At 41.5% G+C, this 24,037-nt stretch overlaps 1 long non-coding RNA gene across 1 annotated transcript; it reads left to right on the top strand.

Annotated features, from left to right (window-relative positions):
• Nucleotides 1-312: 312 nt before the first annotated feature.
• LOC126089709 (uncharacterized) lies at nt 313-12,278 on the top strand. Its single transcript, XR_007520832.1, has 4 exons — nt 313-429; nt 3,777-3,840; nt 8,769-8,849; nt 12,101-12,278. It is a non-coding gene; the product is annotated as an uncharacterized LOC126089709 (long non-coding RNA).
• The last annotated feature ends 11,759 nt before the right edge of the window (nt 12,279-24,037 follow it).

Here is a 24,037-nt window from a genome sequence, read left to right on the forward strand (position 1 = left end):
GGCACATCTGCTTCCACATGGAATCAAACCTGGTAAGAAGATATCGGTTATGCAACAGTCCATGTCAGCAGTAGAACAATGATTTCCTTTCTTCATTTGTCACTTACAGCAGTTACTGACAGTATCGGACCGAAGAAATTGTTTTGTCGTTTGTTTACGGTGTTAAAGATCTCTTTGTTTTGCTTTGCCGCCAGACGTTACTTACCATGCACTCGAGACAAGGTCACTGCGGTGAATCCCAGACGGCCACGAGGATATACTGCGTTAGAGTCTGTGACGTCATCGGGGATCCTTCCCGGATGCCATCCATTATCGATAAAAGCTCGGCCGTCCATCGGTAGGCTCAGAAGTCGTTTACACCCATCGACATGAAGTTTCTTCTGAGGACGCTGTTTGTGGTTCTGTGTAGCCTGCTCTTCACTCTTGCTGGTAAGCGCCATAGGATTCTAGTTTTATGTATGTATGTCTGTTACTGCTGAAATTTGATGTGACCCACGCTCAGTGTCCCTGTTTCGTTTATGGATCCGGCTACAGCTCAGCGACAAGACAAAAGTTTTTTGTTTTTAAGAATAAACCAATATGTCTTTCATTTAAACCAACCTTTTCCAATACAATGTGAATCATTGTAGCAAAAGAAACACAGATCGAAATCACCGGCTGCAAAGTATTTCTTCCGTAGTCTCTTTTTTGCCTTGTGCTTGTCATATTAAAAGTTTCCAACAGAGAGATGTATCTGGTATATAAAAATAAGAAAACCACGTGTATCTGATTTATTTTAAATTCGTAGAGTGACACAAGTTTATGAAATTTTGTAGCCTCCGCGTAATAATCATGATTATGTCTTAACATCATACACATTCTGATGTACGAACTTCCCAGCTTTGTATATGTACATGTTAACATTGTGTTCTTCCTCGCAATTTTGCAAGTAAGAAGTCTGCGTCCTTGCAACAGACCGAAAACATTTCGTGCCATTTTGTAATTAATTCATCCTTCTAGAGCCCCCAAATGTGAAGTAATATTGAGAGGCAGTTTTGTTTATGATTCTACTTTCGTTATCGCAGCCTGTATGAATTTTTCATTTTGCATTTCACAAAAGAAATTGTTTCCAATGTCGGTGATCTCCAGTCCATTTACCTTCTAGCTAAAGTTTACATCTGTAAATAAATTCGGGGAACTTTTGGAGAGCTGAAATGTTTTACACGATGAGTGTACTTCTCCGATGAATTAGAGATTGATCCTTTACGATGACCCTTGCCCTTCCTTCCAAGTCTGTTAGTGCAAGTATTCACATAGTAAACTGGATTATTACTTGAATTTTCATGTGGAAACTACTTTATTTAGTTGACCTGTAGTCGAAATTCGAGGATGTTTTCCTTATGCTGCGTCATTGCCGTTGCTCCATGTAAATTCTACTTGTTGCTTTCTTCAGGCTATGATATTAATAGATTTAGTGGTGAAGAACAGTTGTGATTCTTATTTATTGATTGGGATCAAACGTGTCGTAATACTGAGGGAAAGGGCGAATTCATTTCAATTGCACAAATTGTCTTTTAATTTTGATTTCATGATTACTTCTTATAAGGGGAACACAGATGTGGGGACAAGCATTTCGTATCTGTTGTTGCATAACATGAAATTTACACAGAAGCACGTAGAAATGGAGAAACAGGCGAAATAAGTGATAAATAAACTGCTTAACATGGGAATTTTGCAACAGAAACGTCTTAGTATAGCACCCGCAAAAAGTAGTATAAATAAATTGTTAAGGGAATGATTTATGAGTTTTTCCTGACATCATTGATAACTTCTATCATGTTGTTGAACTGTCAGTCACCAGTCTGTTAATATTATATTAATGATATAATTAAATGGTATTTATAATTACGACCGTTTGTATGCAACTGCATATATTATTTTTCACCATAGACGTCACACAGTGGATAACAATGTGTAACAAAACTGGAACGTAGACATTCCACAAATGGCAACTTTACGTAGCAAAACAGGTTAGCATTTTGTGTGTGTGTGTGTGTGTGTGTGTGTGTGTGTGTGTGTGTGTGTGTGCGTGTGTGCAGTTTATGTTCTATGCTGAAAATTGTTTTTAATGCTTCAGGCTGTATAACAGATTCACCAACAGTACAAAAAGAGCACATGTAAAACAATATCAATACGCCCACGTAATTACATATGACATATACACTGGTACTGAGCGAAAGGTGTCTAGGTGAGAACAGTTTGTAACTTAATTCACAATTCCAGAATATCTAAGTTGAAAGTGCTGCATCCAAATGAAAATGTATGTATTTCAGGCCACTGATGACGTCTTAAAAATTGAGGCGAAAGGCATCTGACAAAACAAAAATTGTCTTTATTCAGTTGCATACGGAGGGTCCTTACCCAAAAATCATTAACGTAAAATTTATTCTTTGGCCAGCAAGTTTAACGATTTGTTTTTGTATATAGCACCTAGTAGTGTTCATGTCGCTAAAAAAAGTTTTATATGTGAAGATATTGACAACGAGCTGCTATTTGTACTTAAAGTTGGATTCTTCCCTACCTGGTAAACCCGTTCCTTCCCTTTTCCCCTCTCCTTTTCTGTGTTTTCAACATTTACATATCAGCTAACACTAAAATTTTAATAAATACAACGTGACCTCCCAAGCCTTTCTTGAACTAGTTCTTCTTCCTCGAATTTATGTTTTCTGGTATCCAGTAGACGAAGGACGGAGAAGAAATTTGTTTGCTAGGCAGGCAACATTTTCAACGGCAAAATAAATAATAGTCAAATCGGAACAGGACACGTAAAAAGCAGGATAATGAACGTAAATGAATAAAAGTTCCAATCTTAGAAATGAATTGCAAGTAAATAGTGTATCGGTGAGACAAGCGAGTATAGGAAACAGAGCCAGCCAGCTAACAGTAAAAATTTTAAACACAGAGTAAACCGAAGTATTCAGGGAAACGGTGGGTGCCGGTCACGATAATTATCCTAACTTTTTTTTTTCTTCTGACTGGTTTGATGAGGCCCGCCACAAATTCCGCTATTATGCCATCCCTTTCACCTCAGAGTAGCAGCCGTGCGGTCTGGGGCCCCTTGCCACGGTTCGCGCGGCTCACCCCGCCGGAGATTCGAGTCCTCACTACGGCATGTGTGTGTTTGTGTGTGTGTGTGTGTGTGTATGTGTGTGTTGCCTTTAGCATAAGTTAGTTTAAGTTACATTACGTCGTGTGTAAACCTAGGGACCAATGACCTCAATAGTTTGATCCCATAGGAACTTAGCACAGATTTTCAAATCTCAGAGTGGCACTTACAACCTGCATGCTCAATTATTTGCTGGGTGTATCCCATCTTTGTATTCCTCTACAGTTTTTACTCTTTGCAGCTCCCTCTAGACCACGTTAAACGCACAAAAAAGAGGCATATATCGCACAGTAAGACCACTGCTTGGTGTAGAAATCAAATTTGAAGTTGACTACTTTGTAAAACTAGTATCTCAACATGCATTGATGAGGTTCTCTGTTGGTGTGAGTGTGATTGATTTGTCCATTATCTTATCGTTCTCTTCTTCTTTTATGCTCCACTGTTACTCCTTCACCTTCACCTTCCTTTTCAGTATCGCTGCGCAATCTGTAAGATTACTACATATGACATCGCTTTTGTTCGCGAATTGTAAACTATGTTTTGTTTATGGTGGCTAGTTTAGCGTGCACGGCGATGAAGCAGAGTTTCAGTCCTTCCGACCGTTCAGTGTGATGTGTATGTCTGTCCACAGGTGCCGCTCCCGGCGTTGTCAGCGACAGCAGTGAAGGACGAAGAACCCCCTGCAACATAGGACTGTGAGTATCATTCATGGAGCACAGGCCAGCCTTAGTAACATACTACAATAACTACACCCACAACTGTGAATAGTTCTATTACCTGTTAAAACATTAGAGTATTTGAATCTATTCATGTATCTTACCAGATGAGTATCGAAATAAATTCAATTTGGTTCTGATATACAGCCACAGATTTTAGAAGTAGTGTTGCTCTGGTGCTGAGGTATGTAGGCCTTACTTAATGAGGCACCTTCATTGAGACGAGACAGTAAGAGTATCGAGAGCCAAACCCACAATGTACCTGCTGTTTGGCAGACGCACAGTCATTCGTCATTTCACCACTGAAAGCTTTAAAAAACAAACACTAATGAAATGTCATGTAATATTCGTTCTAAATTAGATTGAAACTTACCAGAAATTTCTGCTATATTAAGTAAGCTATATGATTTCAGACGGTTTACGTGAATGTAACCTTCTCTATATAAAACTAAAAACTAAACTCCTCCCGAACAGGCCATGAAGATCTAACGGTACCGACCGGCCGTCGTGTCATCCTCAGCCCATAGCCGTCACTGGATGCGGATATGGAGGGGCATGTGGTCAGCACATCGCTCTCCTGGCCGAATGTCAGTTTCCGAGACCGGAGCCGCTACTTCTCAATCAATTAGCTCCTCAGTTTTCCTCACAAGGGCTGAGTGCACCCCGACTGCCAACAGCGATCGGTAGACCGGATGGTCACCCATCCAAGTGTTAGCCCAGCCCGACAGCGAATAACTTCCGTGATCTCACGGGAACCGGTGTTACCACTGCGGAAAGGCCGTTGGTAATCTTCTCTATATATGAAAGTTAATGTCCTGATTGACTCACTGACTCATAATCGCCTAGCCCAAAATGATAACGATACAAACTAGAAACTGTGAGAGGATGTTGGTTCTGTACTGTAGGGGTCGATTAAGAAGGGATTTTTTTAAAATTCCACCCATAGGTTGGTGAAATAGGGGTAAAAAGTTTGTTTGAAAATACGTAACTATTAATTCAGTTTTGCATCTGGAACTACGAAAACTGGTATTTGGTAAGAAATAAAAAAAGAAATTACGTGTTTCAGCGTTTCTGGAAATAAAACCTCTAAGGAGGTGAAATGCGGGTGAAAGTATTTTTTATTAAACCATTATGAAAGAACTACTTTTTAAAGCAACGTCTATGAAAATTGGTACTTAACTTCTCGTTTAGAAATAACAAAAATATGTGTTACGGTGTTTGTGGAAATTCAACCTTAAGGGAGAGTCAAATAGGGGATTAAAATTTTTATGAAAATATTTCAGTATAAAAGTATTTTTAAAGATAAATCTAAGAAAACTTGTGTTTGGCTTCACAGTTCTAAATAACAAAAACATATTTCAGTGCTTTTGGAAATTTAACTCCTAAGGCGGTGAAATAAGGAATGAAAGTTTTTATGGAAATATTACATTATGAAAGTATTTTCAAAGCTAAATCTGTGAAAATTTGTATTTGGCTTCTCAGTCCTAAAAAAAAAAAAAAAGATTCAGCGCTCATGGAAATTAAACTCATAAAGAGGTGAAATAAGGGATGAAAGTTCTTATGGAAATATTTCATTATGAAAGCATTCCTAGAGCTAAATCTATGAAAATTTGTATTTACCTTCTTGGTTATAAATTAAGAAAATAGGTGTTCTAGTCTTTTTGGTAATTCAACTTTTGAGGGAGTGAGAGGATGAAAATGTTTATGAAAATACGAAGGCCATTCAGTAAGTAAAGCAACACTATTTTTTTTCATGAAACCAGGTTACTTTTGTTCAGGATTGAAATAGACCATATTATTCCTCACTCTTTTGACGACAAAAATCACAATTTTCAACATAATCTCCGTTCAATGCGACGCATTGCGCAACCTCACTGGGAGCGGTAGTACGTCCGCATGGTACCAGTCTACAGGTCGACGTCGGAGCCAACGACTTGCTGCATCAGTAACCTTCCCCCATCATCCACGTGCTGCTTCCCGCGGAGTGCATCTTTCATTGGGCCAAACCGATGGAGGTCGGAAGATGAGAGTTCCAGACTGTAGTGTGGATCAGGAAGAACAGTCCAGTGAAGTCTTGTGAGTTCCTCTCAGGAGCGCAGACTTGCGTGAGGCCTTGCGTTGTCATGGAGAAGTAGACGTTCAGTTTACACTATTGGCCATTAAAATTGCTACACCGCTAAGATGACGTGCTACAGACGCAAAATTTAACCGACAGGAAGAAGGTGCTGTGATGTGCAAATGATTTGCTTTTCAGAGCGTTCACACAAGGTTGGTGCCGGTGGCGACACCTACAACGTGCTGATATGAGGAAAGTTTCCAACCGATTTCTCATACACGAACAGCGGGTTGACCGGCGTTGCCTGGTGTAACGTTGTTGTGATGCACGTGTAAGAAGGAGAAATGGGTACCATCACGTTTCAGACTTTGATAAAGGTCGGATTGTAGCCTATTGTGGTTTTTCGTATCGCGACATTGCTACTCGCGTTAGCAGAATATGGAATCGGTTGGTTCAGGAGGGTAATACGGAACGCCGTGCTGGATGCCAACGGCCTCGTATCACTATCAGTCGAGATGACAGGCATCTTATCCACATGGCTTTAACGGATCGTGCAGCCACGTCTCGATCCCTGAGTCAACAGATGGGGACGTTTGAAAGACAACAACCATCTGCACGAACAGTTCGACGACGTTTGCAGCAGCATGGACTATCAGCTCGGAGACCATGGCTGCGGTTATCCTTGACGCTGCATCACAGACAGGAGCGCTTGCGATGGTGTACTCAGCGACGAACCTGGGTGCATGAATGGCAAAACGTCATTTTTTCGGATGAATCCAAGTTCTGTTTACAGCATCATGATGGTCGCATCCGTGTTTGGCGACATAACGGTGAAAGCACATTGGAAGCGTGTATTCGTCATCGCCATAGTCTCGTATCACCCGTCGTGATGGTATGGGGTGCCACTGGTTACACGCCTCGGTCACCTCTTGTTCGTATTGACGGCACTTTGAACAGCGGACGTTACATTTAAGATGTGTTACGACCCGTGGATCTACCCTTCATTCGATCCCTGCGAAACCCCACATTTCAGCAGGCTAATGCACGACCGCATGTTGCAGGTCCTGTACGGGCCTTTCTGGATACAGAAAATGTTCGACTGCTACCCTTGCCTGCACATTCTCCAGTTCTCTCACCAATTGAAAACGTCTGGTCAATGGTGGCCGAGCAACTGGCTCGTCACAATATGCCAGTCACTACTCTTGATGAACTGTGGTATCGTGTTGAAGCTGCATGGGCAGCTGTACCTGTACACGCCATCGAAATTCTGTTTGACTCAATGCCCAGGCATATCAAGGCCGTTATTGTGGCCAGAGGTGGTTGTTCTGGGTACTTATTTCTCAGGATCTATGCACCCCAGTTGCGTGAAAATGCAATCACATGTCAGTTCAAGTATAATATATTTGTCCAATGTATACCCGTTTATCATCTGCATTTCTTCTTGGTGTTGCAATTTTCATGGCGAGTAGTGCATTTCTGTGGCGACGAACACGCTGAACTCGTTTTTTCGATCTCCTGAGTTGATCGTTGCACTATGAGGGAGGACATCAAACAGAATAACGCCTTCAATCTCCCAGAAGAACGTCATTACTTGTCCGGCAGAGGGTGCGGCTTTGAATTTTTTCTTCGGAGGAGAGGTGGTGTGACGCCACTCAATGGATTGTCGCTTTGTTTCCGCTTCGAAATCATGAAGCCGTGTTGGTGACCATATTCGACAAAAAATTGTTACGATAAACCTCGTAATGTGCAAGTAATTCCCCACAGATTGTCCTGCATTGCTGTTTATGGTCTGCTGGTTAGTGTGTCACCTCTACCCACAGAGGCGTCCAGTTGATTGCGATCTGTCTGCCACCTCGAATGAGAGTGTCCGCACGTTCCAACACTGCAGTAGTCACAGCTGCGTGCGGCCGGCCGGCACGCGGGAGGTTGGACAGGTTTGAGCGATCTTGTTACAGTGACGACAGACGTCTCGCCCAACGACTCTCCGTGCGTTTGTTCACGGCCAGATCTGCGAAAAAATTCTGCAAATGGCTATGAATGTCTGAGATGCTCTGGTTTCGCGCCAAAAGAAACTGAATTACAGCCTTCTCCTTGAAGGACATCTCCGTTACAGATGCCATTTTGTAGGTTACGTATAGCATCGCCACTTGTCGGAACTTCATGAAACTATCTAGGGTGAAGCCGAAATATTCCACCATGTCTCACAACAAATTCTGCATTTTTTCAACCGAAGCTGGCCACAAAAAAAGTGTTGCAGTACTTATTTTGAACTCCCCTCGTATCTCGTTATATTACAAATTTTTCAAAGTAAATCTATAGGTACTTTACTTCTCCTTTAGAAATAAAGAAATATGTGTTTGGAATGAAACTTTCTATGGAAACATCTCCACAAGAACTCAAGAGGCAGGATTATTTAAAACCTCCAACTACAGCATTCAGAAAAGACCGTGCTTCTAAGGCCTTAATTAGTGTGAAAGGTTTAGAAGGTATTACACTTTGCGAACGAAATCAAAGAAAGCTGTTAAACAGTCGCCACGACAAATCGGCTTTGTCAGAATTGCATAGAAAAGGAAACGGCTCTTTAATATATTAATTTTTCCGTTGGCCTTATATATGTTAATAAAAATATTTTTGTAGTAATTATAACGCAAAAGCGAGTGAAGTAGCGAGCGCTAAGCTATTGTATAATACGAGGACGATGTTACCAAATTATTGCTAAAGCATTATATTTACATAGGCATCAATGGTTGTCAATTTTCTAGTTAATTAATTTTGCTACAATAAGTTTAATAATTTAAAATATTTTTGACGCTAGACTGTGTACTTATATAATATTTACATGTCCTTTCAGTCCGTGCAGTGATTCCAGATATACAACACATGAACCAGAGATTATAACACTTGCCGACTGCAGGAAAGGTCCATGCTGAAGGTGAGCAACTGTCTATAGGGTGAACTTATATAGTTAATATCGAACTGATCTAGGAACAGCCTTGCTTCATAAATAATATTTGTCGCATAAAACGGTCTGTCGCTTATAACACTCTAATTCATACGCCTCTAATTCTGTCTCCTTCGAGCAAGCTTACTAGCAGTAGTAGTGAGCTCTCTGAAACGACAGTCCTGGAGGTGATGACGTGCGGAACCCGTCAAATAAATAATGTTTCAATTGAACTTTGAAATATACGGACATAAACACTCAGTCTTACGCAAACAAGGACGTTCATGACGTGTGACGCACAAGCCAGGCACACAGAACACGCACGCGCGCGCTCACACACACACAAAGAGAGAGAGAGAGAGAGAGAGAGAGAGAGAGAGAGAGAGAGAGAGAATCAATCTGAATAAGGCGAACAGATAAGAAAATTAACTCATTTAAAACTATAATGTGAAATGTGAAAATGTAAAAAGTAGTGGATGCTACTTGATAATTAGTATTAAGTAATTGGTAACATGTTTTCGTTGATAAGTAACATGAGCTACTCAATTGTTAGTGTTATTCGACATATTTATTCGGTAACATACGAGAAACTAATTTCCTATTGAACGCTAGACACTACAGCTAGTTGGTTAGTCAGTTACATGTTCCATTGATCATCTGGACTATTTATTCTTTTTTCGAAATGATATACAACTAGTCAGTTTACAGAATATGTATATAACAATAATGTTAACATCAATGAACACATTAATTTTTAATCCTGCTTATGCAACTACATTTGAAAATTACGCTTTTCTTCAGGATGCCAGTTTTAATTAGAAATTCGTCCGCGACATGGGAGGAGTTGTCCAGGAGAAATGAAACTGGGTTAAACCGAAAAATTTCTCTGCTAAGTGTCAGATATTTTATATTATTACGTAAATGATCAAAAATTTTTGTTGATGTGGATTGAACTCCTTTCTGAGTCACTGACAGCTTTAATAATGTATAATAAAGGTCTTTTTTCCTCTAGTGTTGTAGATATGGAGGTGATTGTTATTCTCAAATTGTGATAAATTATTTATGACGAATTTTACTAGCCAATGTATGCAGTGTGAAGGTGCAATAAAATTGCCTGTTTCCTTGAAAATGTATCTTCATGATGATCGCGGGTGAACACGACATATTTTTGAATTCGGTGCTCTTTTTCTAAGTGGTGAGTTACCACTAAATTATTCCATATGACATTACTGAGTGGAAATATGCAAAATATATGAGGAAGTTGACTCGTTTGTTTCCAGGACTAGCAATCATACGAAGAACACACGTAGCTGAATTAATTGTTTGAGAGCTCAAAAAAACGCTTCTTCCCGTATATTTTCTCACCAATGTATACACTGAAAAATTTAGAACATTCTACCCTATTTACTAACTACAATTCACATGCTACATCAGTTGTTGGTAAGACTCTGTTTGTTGTACAGTGCTGAATATACAGTGTTTTTAGTCCATTTTCAGAGAACTCAAATGAGCGCTATGGGACTTAACTTCTGAGGTCATCAGTCCCCTAGAACTTAGAACTACTTAAACCTAACTAACCTAAGGACATCACACACATCCATGCCCGAGGCAGGAATGGGGGTTCCCATTTAAAAAAAAAACGCAGTTGATATCCGTTTGACCTATGGCATCACCATCTAGCGAGCCAACCACAGCGCCATCTGGTTTCCCCCTTCAAACAAGACAAGTTTCGTTCTTTGTAGTTCTTTCGTTTGACGCTTATTTCGTGAGATATTTGGCCCGGTCACGATCAATGGACCACTCTGTGTATCCTATTTACTGATTTTTTTCACGTGCTACATCCGTTGTTAGAAAGACTCTTCTTGTTGTACAGAACTGAATACAGTGTGTTTTCAGTCCATTTTCAAAGAACGTCTTAATAATTCTTTGAAAATCATGACTAATAATGTCTTCTGGGGCTTTCTGTCTAACGGGATTTATTATAACAGTAGTACCGTCTGGAGAAAGTACCGATTTTGCCTTTTGAATGTCAAGTGGAAGGTGGTTCACGTATATATCCTATTTACTGACTCCTCTTCATGAACTACATCAATTGTTGGTATGACTACATTTGTTGTACAGAACTGGATGCAGCGTTTTCGGTTTATTTCTGGAGAACGACTCAATAATTCTTTGAGAAACATCACTAACAACCTCTTCTGTGACTTTCTCTCTAGTGAGATTTATTATAAGAGTAGCATCGTCTGAATAGCGTACGAGTTTTGCTTGTTGCATGTTAAGTTGAAGCTGAGTCACTTGTATAAGGAATATGAGTGATCCTATAGTTGAGCCCTGTGGGACTACCTTTGTTGTCGCTGCCACGTCATTAAAGTTTTCTCCCCTTCCAGCACTGAATTATTCAGCACAACATTTTACATTCTCTTTGTTAAGTGCAACCATATTCAGTTGTGTATAAAGTCATAGATTCGATAAAACCTGAAGTTTTCTAAGTGTGCAACTTGATCTACACTTCAGACTACATTTAGAACTATTTAAAATGTCGTGCCTAATATTTTTAGTGATTTGGAAGATTAAACTGAACTTTAAGATAAAAAAACATAATCAAGTTTTGTAGCACAATGTTACGGTAAATGATAACTAGACCTAGACATCTTGCAGTGGGTTTATTAGAGTGTTAAAGCGACATGAAAGACTTGTGATGTTGGTCGGGGGCACTCGAGACCCCTCTTACCCTCTCTCACCTGCATCTTCCTTAGTGCGCCCCAGCCTTAAAATAATTATTTAAACACAATACACTACACAAAGTGATGAAATTGTGCCCCTGAGTCTGCTGTATGTAGGCCTTCTTAATGCTTGACAGTCCCCAAGTGCTACACGCCCTGGCTGTCAGTTCACATAACGACGGTAAAGTGGCAATACAAGTTCACACAATATGATAGTTCATACAGTTCTGATTTGTACCTTGCTCTACAATGTCGAGAGGACAAATGTTCCATTGGAATGACAATCTTCGTAACGTGCGATATGTATGTTGTTACGTTTCATCAAAACAAGAAGCTACAAATAATTAATTATAAATACATTGTTTCAGATGAGGAAAAAAGATATAGTGTTTCCTTATTATAAGAAGTATTACTTGTTTATTTTGTTTATCGTACCCTATCGGTAAGTGCACTTTTGCAAGTGCATTTCATTGTTTGTGTTTGTTTTCTCTTGTACTAATCACATGCTCATTGTTTTAGGAGTCACAAATGCTGCCATGTGGGTCATTCAAGGAGACGACTGGCCACTCCAGGCCCCTAAATGTGAACATATTACTCTTACTTAAATTTTGCGAGTCTCATGAAATTTTATCTTAACAAAAACCACGAGCTATACAAGAAACATTCCACTGTGTTAATAAAAATAACTACCCTGGCATTCCATAGTAACATTTGTGGCAACGGTATAATCATATAAACAAGATACACTACACGCAATGAAGAAATTATGTAACTAATTGTTGTGCGTAGGCCGTCTCAAAGCCTGAGTCTACAAGTGTTACACGTCTTTGCGGTCTGTTTGCGTATCTCTATGGTTGTGGTTAAAAACAACGACCGTGGTAACGCAGACGAACATATACAACGATAGTTCATAGCCTTAGATTTTCTCTGTTTTTTCCCTGACTTGCGTTCTGCAACTCTACCAAAATATCTAGATGCACGCCCTTTTAACCTCTGACCATGCGATGCAGACGTACCACAAGCCCGCTCTGTTACAGAATGTTCTTTCCGGGTGCTACATAACTGACCAATAGAGCCATATTTCGTTTCAAACATCCCTAGTGGATGTAGAGAACAGTTTTAACTCCTAAAAGAATTGTGTTTTGACAGTACTTACAGCTAGACGATATCTTCCATGTGGTCTCATTTCGTGCTTAATCTCCTAGACTTATGGTACTGCAGGTCTCTAAGTGCCACAGCTGTGTATAGAGCATAGAATTTCAGGCAGTTATACGCAGACCGTGACAATCTATTTTTACAACCGCGAATAAAAATTGATCGAAAATTGTGGCACCATTTTTACGAACATTGTCCAGAGGTCATATCAGCAGAAACTGCTTGCCATAAATTCAGTTCATTTAGTTAAGAGTTTTAAAATAATTTATTTGTGATACTAAAAAGAGTCTGGTTGAAACTGTACTACATTAGGGGTACTGTGGTGTAATGGTAGTTATTTTACACGCAAAACATTCTCGAACGTAACAGAAAGATGATGTAATATCACACACGCCATACAGTGGCCTGGCCTGGAGTAAGTATGTGGACGCAAATTTACAAAATTTTACAGCTTGCAAACGCTTCGTTTCTACCTTTATAATATCAGTGTTACGTATTTTATTAAAGCCTTTTTAGTCGTATTGCAAATATTGGAAAAGGTATATAATTATTTTTCACGTCCAGACAACATCATCATCTTGCCCTACAACTGACATGCACTCATATTTATCTCTACAATTGAATTTATTCTTAACGGTATTTAAAAAATTTAAATACTTTCAAAAATTCTTGTTCTGGCTCAGTTTATGTGTTCGAATAACTACTTCTTGAATGACACTAAAAAATAAATAAATAAAAAGACGCACCACGAAGGAAGCCAACCTGCGTTTACATTGTAGCAAGCTAATTCCGTAATCCCCGCCCTCGCGCGACGAGGGTTTCTACTGCTTGTCTTCTTGCTTGCCAGACCCTACTTTGACCAGCAAGGTCGCTGAGAACGTTGGAACATTATGGACAGGGCACTGCAGCCTGCTCGGGATTCTGACGATCTAACGCGCCGTCTGGACTGAATTTGGCAAGATATCCCTCAGGAGGATTCTACTAATCAACGGTGAACCGAATAAGGGTCAGATGAAGACCAACGTGTTACTGACTTGCTCAATTTGTGAACCTCTTTCACTTGAATAAATCATCGTTTTTTTCTGAAATTGTTATCACTTGTTTCTTTGTACGTGTACGTCACTTCTGCCGATTCGCATCCCATTCCGATAATTCTTTCATGGTGCGTCGTATTTTTTCTTCTTTTATTCTTTTCCTTTTTTCCCTTAGATTTAGCGAAGACTTAGAATGTCAAACATACGCCGCAAGTTTCATTTGCATGTTATAGTCGTTGATATTTAACTTAATTCCCTGAAATATTTTTTTAATATCCCTTTCACACTGCCACATTATAAATATAACAATAATATCCTTTTCAATTAATTTATTATGATAGAATGAATTATATATGTCAGGTCTAACATTGATTCTTACTTTGTTAACAACGAGCAAACGATGACAGAAACAACAATTCTCATTACAAACAGGGGACTGCGAAAGTTATCTGCCATGTATGGAGAACATATACACCACATAAACCTCTAAGATCACATTGTTTTATTTACTTTATTATTATTTCACATGTTTTAAATTTTTATTTTAGATAACGTCTCTTTCTGAGGCTAATATACTAGTACACAACATTTACTAATTGCTAAGGAAACCAGTATTTTAATGGTTAGGTTTAATTTAATACTCATGTCAATTAAATTTCTGAAGAACAATTTATATACGTACATGAACTCTTTACTGTTTTGACTGTTAAATGTGGAGCGTGGTTTGCCAGCTTCTTTACGACTGGTACAGTGCGTTCATCGCTGGTGGCTGTTGCAGCAACTGGTCGCAGGTTGGCGGAGTAACCAAGGTGGCAAGCTGCCTTGCATCATCTTGAGAGCTGTGGCTGTGGGTGATGGATACTCACCAACAACAACAATTTTCACTGAATTTTCTCTGTTGGCAACCACATTTTAATCTTTAACGCTGTGTCATTCGACCCTACGAAACAAAGATACTCCAGGACAGTAACAGAAGCTTTACACAAGGATCACCGTAACAGAATCTATAACAGAATGTATGTACAGTTGCCCAGACGCCACTTACCTCTGCTTTCACCAGTGTTTAGTGAATATCAACTTTGGGCCTGTCTCATTCCGTTTGGCCAGGCTGTTTCTCTCACGCTGTCTGTTCAAATATTTATTACACGGTATTATTTCGTCCGGAGATCTCCACTAGTAACAGAGAGAAAATATTCGTCAGAAAGGATTTATTCAACATACTTTGCTCGTGAGAGTCAAAACACATTTCGCACACTCTGTTCGGGACACAGACTTACGGGATTGTAAGCTTTTACTACTATTGTTTTGCAGCAAACCGTCTCTCCCTCTAGCCTGTATGATATGCGCTGGATTCGTCAGCGTCATTAAATCTCATTTCTCTCCTGTTCATCCCTTTGACGATCGTAACAAGCTTTACAAGTCTCCAGGGTCATCTTTTCCAGGGAAATAGTGAGGTCCATTACAAGACATTTTATTCATTAACACAGTGGAAGAACAATCTATCACTCTTCCTGGACGTCCTTCCGTACGGTAGCACTACAATATCCATATTAGAAAAGGATGTATGTGTACAGCATTTATTGCAGTGTCTGACATTGTGTATTAAGTGTGGCGCCATGGGATGAATTTCGTATACATATATTTGGATATTTGGAGAAATACTTAAATCATTATTACTTACTTACAACTACTACTCTGGAGATCACACAACGCGATCATTACAACCTTTTATATTACTCATCCCAACGGAATACTCTCTTAAACAGGGAAAAAGCAGGTATACGTAATAATAGCATACATGAAAATACTGGAAGAAATCAAGACAAATTTTTCTAAAACTCCCAGAAACAGATAGCATAATAAGATGAAAGAAGGAATGGGAATTTATTTCATTCTAGTATTTCCTTGTGTCTCGTATCACATCGATATAAACCTTTCGTTCCCTAGAGTAAAAGTAACTAAATCTTATACACGCGTTAGTGAAAATATTACTAGATTAGTAAACACAGTTTTCCTTTATCTTAGTTTTACGAAAGATCCTGGCAGTATACGTATCAGAAAGGTAAAAATCAGGGGTCAAACATAGTGTTTAAAAATTTTGGGTTAACACTACGAAATGAAATTAAAGGAACACACGAAATTAGTAAGGAGCATGGGGAATGGGGACGCGTTAAAGAATTCTGAAAAAGTGTACTTTGTGCATCTCTTAGGGAAACTACATACAAAATTCAACTGTGGCCTTTTCTAGAGGTCCTCATGAGCCGCATAATGAGAGGCATGAAAAACACGGCTCTAGGCTGTTGACATGTTTTACAGCCCAGACGAAAGTCTAATAGAGATCTTCAGGGAAGACTCTGAAGTTAAGTTTTCGGAAGGAAGATGGCGTTGTTAAAACAGGTTGGCTCACTTGAGAGAACCGATAATTGAGATAGCGCGTTAGACTCCATCCACTTGACATAGCGATGACAGAACGACATACGACGCGTATGGAGACTCACACCAACTCCACTTTTCCTCCTTCCATTCGTGAATGGAATAGGAGAGGCAATGATTAATAATGCTACAAAACATTTCGTAAGCTACACATATCAAGAAAAGTTAGTAATTAGAATTGTTTCTAAAAGACAGTTGACAATAGTTCACAGGGACTCAAAAACTTTTTCGTTTGCTCCAGCACACGTAATGCAAGTTCAGCACTTTTTTTTAACCTACTCAGCCGGCCGGCGTGGCCGTGCGGTTCTAGGCGCTGCAGTCTGGAACCGCGTGACCGCTACGGTCGCAGGTTCGAATCCTGCCTCGGGCATGGATGTGTGTGATGTCCTTAGGTTAGTTAGGTTTAACTAGTTCTAAGTTCTAGGGGACTAATGACCTCAGAAGTTGAGTCCCATAGTGCTCAGAGCCATTTATTTTTAACCTACAGTTTTAGAACGGTAAGGGCAATATATGCATGCCACACGTGAGCAGTAGCGGCAGTTTGGAGATGATTTCAGTATCTGTATTCCACAATGGTAAAAACTGTCATGAAGCACTGAAATGCAGTTCACGTGTAGCAACAACAGATGCACACTTTGTAGCGCTTCCTGCCCCTTCCTAAGTATCTGATTAATTAAATAATTAGGACGAGATATGGAACGTTTCTGCTGTGACACATTACTATGTCAGAAATGCTAACAGCACAAGTTGTTCTTTGTGAATTGTTGCATGTGGAGGGCCACATAGTCCAATACGTAATGAAGAGGCCAAACAATTTTCATGGGCTCTATACGAATTTGATGGCAGTACGAGATCGTCCATTAATGTTTCCAGACGCTGGTTTGAAACTTTAGCTCACTTTTATTGAAATGAAATAGTCGAGCGCAGTAACATCTTTGTGTCTGCCTAGAAGTTCGTTCTAAACTGACTAGGGAGCTATGCTAACTGTCTTGCGCCTGGCCGCTCAAGGCGATCGGTCGGTTCAGTATGCCAATGATATACAACATTCACTGAAATTTATTAGACTGATTGAAATTATAGATATAAAGCTTTCATTATGGACAAGGTCTTCAGTAGTGTTAGAACACTGTACAAGCATTTAAACAGTAAATATATATCTTCAAAGTTATGTGCTTGGCGCCCTGCCGAGTAGGTGATTCACTGCTCTCTCTGGACGCTCCAGTACGACACAGTATTTACTCACACCACTGCTCCCACACTTTCATGACCATCTGTCTCTTCTGGGGTGGCACCGTCTACCGATCATGACCACACGCTGGCTTCTAGCTGAGTTAGCAATCATATACCACACGGTCCAGTCACAGCCTATGTTCTACATCAACGTGCAATAACCATTCACAGGCGGCAGACGGCAGCACTGAAACAAGGGGATACCAACGACCGATCAGCAAACGTTGCTGCATATCGGCCACTGCAAAAGGCGCCTGGCTGTGCACCCATGCAGACTGCTATTCGTGGGCGGCTAAGGCTGGAATTTGCGCTCCAGTACAGTAACTGGACGTCCGTTGACTGGCGACTGGTGGCCTTTTCAGATGGATCGTGTTCGATGCTCCATCGCAAAGATAGCCATTGGCGTGTACGGCGTGAAGCATCTGAAAGCAAACACCATCCAACCAAGAGGTTGAGTTATGATGTGGAAAATCTTTTCGTGGCATTCCCTGCGAGATCTCATCATTGTGGAAGGCACAGCGATTCAACACAAGTGTGAATCTATCCTTGGGGATGATGTCCACGCCGTCCGCAGTGGCCGAGTGGTTGTAGGCGCCTCAGTCCGGAACCGCGCGACTGCTACGGTCGCAGGTTCGAATCCTGCCTCGGGCATGGATGTGTGTGATGTCCTTAGGTTAGTTAGGTTTAAGTAGTTCTAAGTTCTAGGGGACTGATGACCTCAGATGTTAAGTCCCATAGGGTTCAGAGCCATTTGAACCATGATGTCCACCCCTACAAGCAGTTTGTTTTTCGTTGGCACAACGACATCTGCTAGCAGGACAATGCTCTTTGTCACACAGCTCACAGTGAATGTGTGTGGTTCAAAGAGCACCAGGATGAATTTACAGCACTGCCCTGGCCAGTACCCTCCCCGGATTTAAACCCAGTCGCGAATCTGTGTGACTATTTCGATCGGACCGTTCGTGCCATGGATCCTCAGCTTAAGAACCTAGCGCAGTTAGCCACAGCACTGGAGTCGGTATGACTCCATATCCGTGTCGGTATCTTCCAGAACCTCAGTGACACTTTTCCTGCGCGTCTCGCATCGGTCCACGCTGCAAAAGGCGGTTGTCCAGGCTTTTGACAGATGGTCACATTAACATTAACGTGACTGGAGAGTGTAAGTCTTCATTTATTTCACATTTATTAGAAGAGAGAGGCTTGCACTTCGACAACAAAACAAATATTGGTTACAGATGCATCAGAAATATCCAAGGACGATGTCAGTGAGAACCGAAAACAATTATGAAACCACGCAGTTTAAAGGCAGAGAGTTAAAAAGGGAAATAGCGCTTAAGAAATTCAGTTTGCAAAATTCTCAAAGAGCGTGCCTTACTATAAGGAATGAAACAATAGGACACCAAGTGACTCTTAAGGCTGCCAGGAGCCATCTAGAACTTGGATCTGAACAATAAAAGCCGCACAGGAGATCCTGGAAGAGTCATTGTCTGATCAGACGGTACGATGGTACAGCAGGGCCCTTGTTTCGGCTAGTTACAAGGATGCAGAATTTCTGCAGAATAAAGGTGTTTTGCAAAGATATATCCAACAAATGCACACCTCGACCAGACCTGCAGGTAAGCGGTTATTCAGGCTTTTGACAGATGGTCACATTAACATTAACGTCACTGGACAGTGTAAGTCTTTTCATGTATTTCACATTCATTAGAAGAGAACAAATATTGGTTATAGGTGCATCAGAAACATCCAAGGACTATGTCAGTGAGAACCGAAAACAATTATGAAACCATGCAGTTTAAAGGCAGGGAGTTGAAAGGGAAATAGTGCTTAAGAAATTCGGCTTGCAAAATTCTAAGCGTGCCTTACTATAAGGAATGAAACAAATAACAGACAAAGTGACTCTTAACACAAGGCTGCCAGGAGCCATCTAGAACTTGGATATGAACAGTAAAAGCTGCGTAGGAGAACGTGGAAGAGTCATTGTCTGACCAGATGTTACAGCAGCGCACGTAGCCCTTGTTTCGGCTAGCTACAAGGATAGAGAGTTTCTGCAGAATAAAGGTGTTTTGCAAAGATATATCCAACAAATGCACACGTCGACCAGACCTCCAGGCACTGCAGAAACTGTAACTCACCATAATGGAAGAACGCTTTTAGGTATGTGTCTTTTAGCATGGGAAAAAGAGAGCATTACATAACAGCTTCGAGAGCAGTTTTTAAATAACCTGACGGGCGAGTAAAAAGAGCTAACAGTCGTACGCATGGATATGCCCACGGAATGTTTTGCAGTACAGTAGGGGAGATACCCTCCTGATGTACCGTGCACTATTCAGTGTCCCCTCGACGATCACCAGTGGTGTACGGCCAGAGTAGGAGATCGCTCCCCACACCATGATGCCGGGTGTTGGCCCTGTGTGCCTCGGTCGTATGCAGTCCTGATTGTGGCGCTCACCTGCACGGCGCCAAACACGCATACGACCATCATTGGCACCAAGGCAGAAGCGACTCTCATCGCTGAAGACGACACGTCTCCATTCGTCCCTCCATTCACGCCTGTCGCGACACCACTGGAGGCGGGCTGCACGATGTTGGGGCGTGAGCGGAAGACGGCCTAACGGTGTGCGGGACCGTAGCCCAGCTTCATGGAGACGGTTGCGAATGGTCCTCGCCGATACCCCAGGAGCAACAGTGTCCCTAATTTGCTGGGAAGTGGCGGTGCGGTCCCCTACGGCACTGCGTAGGATCCTACGGTCTTGGCGTGCATCCGTGCGTCGCTGCGGTCCGGTCCCAGGTCGACGGGCACGTGTACCTTCCGCCGACCACTGGCGACAACATCGATGTACTGTGGAGACCTCACGCCCCACGTGTTGAGCAATTCGGCGGTACGTCCACCCGGCCTCCCGCATGCCCACTATACGCCCTCGCTCAAAGTCCGTCAACTGCACATACGGTTCACGTCCACGCTGTCGCGGCATGCTACCAGTGTTAAAGACTGCGATGGAGCTCCGTATGCCACGGCAAACTGGCTGACACTGACGGCGGCGGTGCACAAATGCTGCGCAGCTAGCGCCATTCGACGGCCAACACCGCGGTTCCTGGTGTGTCCGCTGTGCCGTGCGTGTGATCATTGCTTGTACAGCCCTCTCGCAGTGTCCGGAGCAAGTATGGTGGGTCTGACACACCGGTGTCAATGTGTTCTTTTTTCCATTTCCAGGAGTGTATTTTGAATTATGCGTGTTGTGTTTTTTCCATGTAACTGCCCATGGGCGGGAGAATGCGTGACGCTTCTGAAGAAACAGCTGCAGCGTGTGGAAGGCCGTCGCTCCCCAGAGAAGCGATCGCATATAGTCCCAGTAATGTCCGATCAATACGTTATTACGAAAAATTAAATTGTACCATTGCTCGTTTCTGGTTGATGAATTTTATCGGTTATCGACGCGGAGTTGCTGTGCCACGATGTGAGTAAAAAAACATTAGCCGCATATTGGTGAAGTTAAACTCTATTTCAGAATAGCAGACCGATTTATCAATATCGCGAAGCTTATTTTCAATAACTGACTTATTTTATTTTTTCATGGTACAAAGTTAAACGTAGTCTCTGTACAGCATTCTAACACGAAGTGATGTTTGATTTAGTGAAGAGTTTGAACGCATTTCACGCGAGGAAAGGACTTTATTACTGATAATTCTTGGACTTTTTTTACATATATATACTTTTTGTTGATCTGAGACGGATATTTAACTCAAACGTAGAAGTAAAACCTTCAAACAGCAAATATCACTAAATACAACGTTAATTTGATTACCGGTTTCGGCAACCTAACTCGTCATCATCGGATGTGTAAAGCACATAGTTCTAAATTACAAGCACAATAAGATATAACATGGTGTGGTACATATCTACATAGCATAGATATATACAACATATTTTATTGACATTCACTGCAATGCCTCTGCATCATATATCGGCACGACATTCATAAAACGAGTCTTATATAGAATGTCTTGCATGTTGCACCGTCTACACACGCTCATATTCGTACATCAGATGAATGAATACTGAGATCACAAATCAACAGCAAAGAAGTTATGAACCACCACCAATGGCACCGTAGTAGTGAATAAACAGAACTACATCGCTACATGTAAAGCATAGGGATGAAGATGTCTACCCCCATACATTATGATATACACTTTCGTCATTGTCTCCATATTCATATCAGCTGAACATCGAGTAAACTTCTGTAAGTTTCTTCGTTTGTAATATATTTTCTACATTATACTTACAATATAACTGCTTTGACTGTAACACTGTGACTCGCATCTGGTAATTTAAGATTGCAACAGTGGATTGTTCCCTTTTGGTACACACACCTTGTGTTGCGCTAGACCTAGAGGACGAGTACCATTTTTAGGTTAGAGAGTCTCGGAGAAACACAAAAATGGATTCAGTCTCAAAGGGAGCAGGTCGAACACAGTAAAATTTTACCATCTTTGTTCAGGAGAAACAATATAAAATTCGAGAGTTTGCTCTTTCCAACAGTCCGTTGTTCAAGGAAATATCTCAATAACATAATAATTATGATATTTTAAAATCGGATGATTCTTTTTGGTACACTCTGTATTATGTGTGTCAGTCTATGTAGAAAAAAAAGGGCATAATGTCGTGGAGACCCGATCATTGAAGTCACAACCTGAGCAGATGTTGTTGAGCGCAGGCTCATAGAGAACAACGAACTGCTGTCAGGGCCAGCGAGTCTGTAAGATGTATTTAACTGTGTGTTGACTGATTGCAGCTAAGATGAGGTTAGCGTCAAGTCCACTGTGTGCCGAGTTCTCGTGGGGAACGAAGTAACAGCACCTCTTGCAGATCAGTCCACAGCCAAAACGAAAAGCTGGAGTCGATGTACACTAGCGATTAACAGGTCGATAGAAACCAAAGCGAGTCCACGTGCATTAGCAGGGACGTTAGCGTTAGTGTTGATGCACGTTATTAGAGGCTTCGGACAGACAAGTGAACTAACTGTGGTTTTTGTTCTTTTTCCGGTTTTATTTTCATCCCTGTCACATCAATACATAGTGCACCTCCCTCTGACGGCAACGCACACGTGTATTCCTGCATGCATGCATGCATGTCTGAAGGAACGGATACTGCTGACGTACCAAAGCTGTATTAGGTATATGATATGTACTCACAGTTTACGAATGGGATTATACATCGGCAATATCATGTACCAAAAACACATGAAAATTTGCACCGGACCGGGAATCTAACCGAGATTTCTCGCTTATCGCGAGCTGTCACCTCAACCAATTTAGCTGTCGGAGCTCGCTTCCAGGAACGCCCAAGACTTCCAGATATCCTAGTGTCTCGTCCGATACTGCTCGCACTTTAAATGGTTCCCGAATGGGGAGAGACATTCTTTAGCTCGTCAATTTGCCTTTTTCTTTTGAATGAAACACAGTTAAGGGAGTGTTTGTATTTTGCAGTGTCTGTGTAGTTCGATGCAAATGTGTTTCAGACAAGCAATGTCTCTTCCTTTGCGAGAATCACATATGGGACGGGACACTAGGGCATTTAGAAGTCTGGACCAGACATGGAGGGCTCCTCGAATATCTGAGGTGGTTAAGGTGATCACTCTCAATAAGCGCAAAATCCAGGTTCAAGTTCCGCTCTGCCACAAATTTTCATGTGTTTCTTGTAAATGGTACAGCTGATATATAACCATATTCGCAGATTGTGAATACATTTCATGGATCGTAAAGGTGCCGAGCGGCATCCTGCGACAGGTTATCCCTAGTATCTTGTGCCGTTTGCAGTTCGGCCAATGTTCTTACAGGCCCTGGAGAACGAGTATAAGTTCCCATTTCGTTGTGCCCCATATTTAATCAGTACGCTAGAGATCTGGTGATGTTGCTGGTCAGGACGTGTCTGTACACCAAGAAAGCACGTTGTATCGCAGTGGCCGTATGTCGACGTGCATTGCTCCGCTGAAAAAGCACGTCACCTTCCTGTGGAAGAAATACCAGTAGCATAGGGATAACAGTATGTACCATGGCACGGGCACTGGTTACTGTACCTTGCAGAGACACAAAATGTGACCAATTGTTGTAACCGAAGAATCTCCCACACCATGAAGTCTGGGATGGGACCTGTATGCTGTAGGCGAATGCACTCTGGAATAGGCAGCTAACCGAGTATCCTCGGTACACGATTATGTCCATCATTTGCGCAGAGACATAACCTACTATCATCACTGAAGACAACAGAGTGGCATTCCACTCTCCACTCATCTCTTTGACGACACCAAAGTAGTCATCCTTGGTGGCGTATTGGTGCCAATCAAAACCTTGCTAGAGGCATACGTGATCTTACTCCTGCTGCAAGTAGACAAAATTCCACGGTCCCCGTCACACAGTTGGTGCAACATCTGCCCTGATTTCGTTTCTGGATGATGGTCGGTCGGCCACCACTACTCTCTCAGTGCGTCGATCTTGACGTGAATCTGTACTGGGGAGACGTCCAGAAACTGGTCTACAGTTGTTGGAATGTTCCACAGACCACTTTCGAAAGCAGCGCCGCACATACGAAAAACATGTGAAG

This window comes from Schistocerca cancellata, chromosome 1 (assembly GCF_023864275.1).
Source record: "Schistocerca cancellata isolate TAMUIC-IGC-003103 chromosome 1, iqSchCanc2.1, whole genome shotgun sequence".
NCBI classification, from domain to species: domain Eukaryota; kingdom Metazoa; phylum Arthropoda; class Insecta; order Orthoptera; family Acrididae; genus Schistocerca; species Schistocerca cancellata.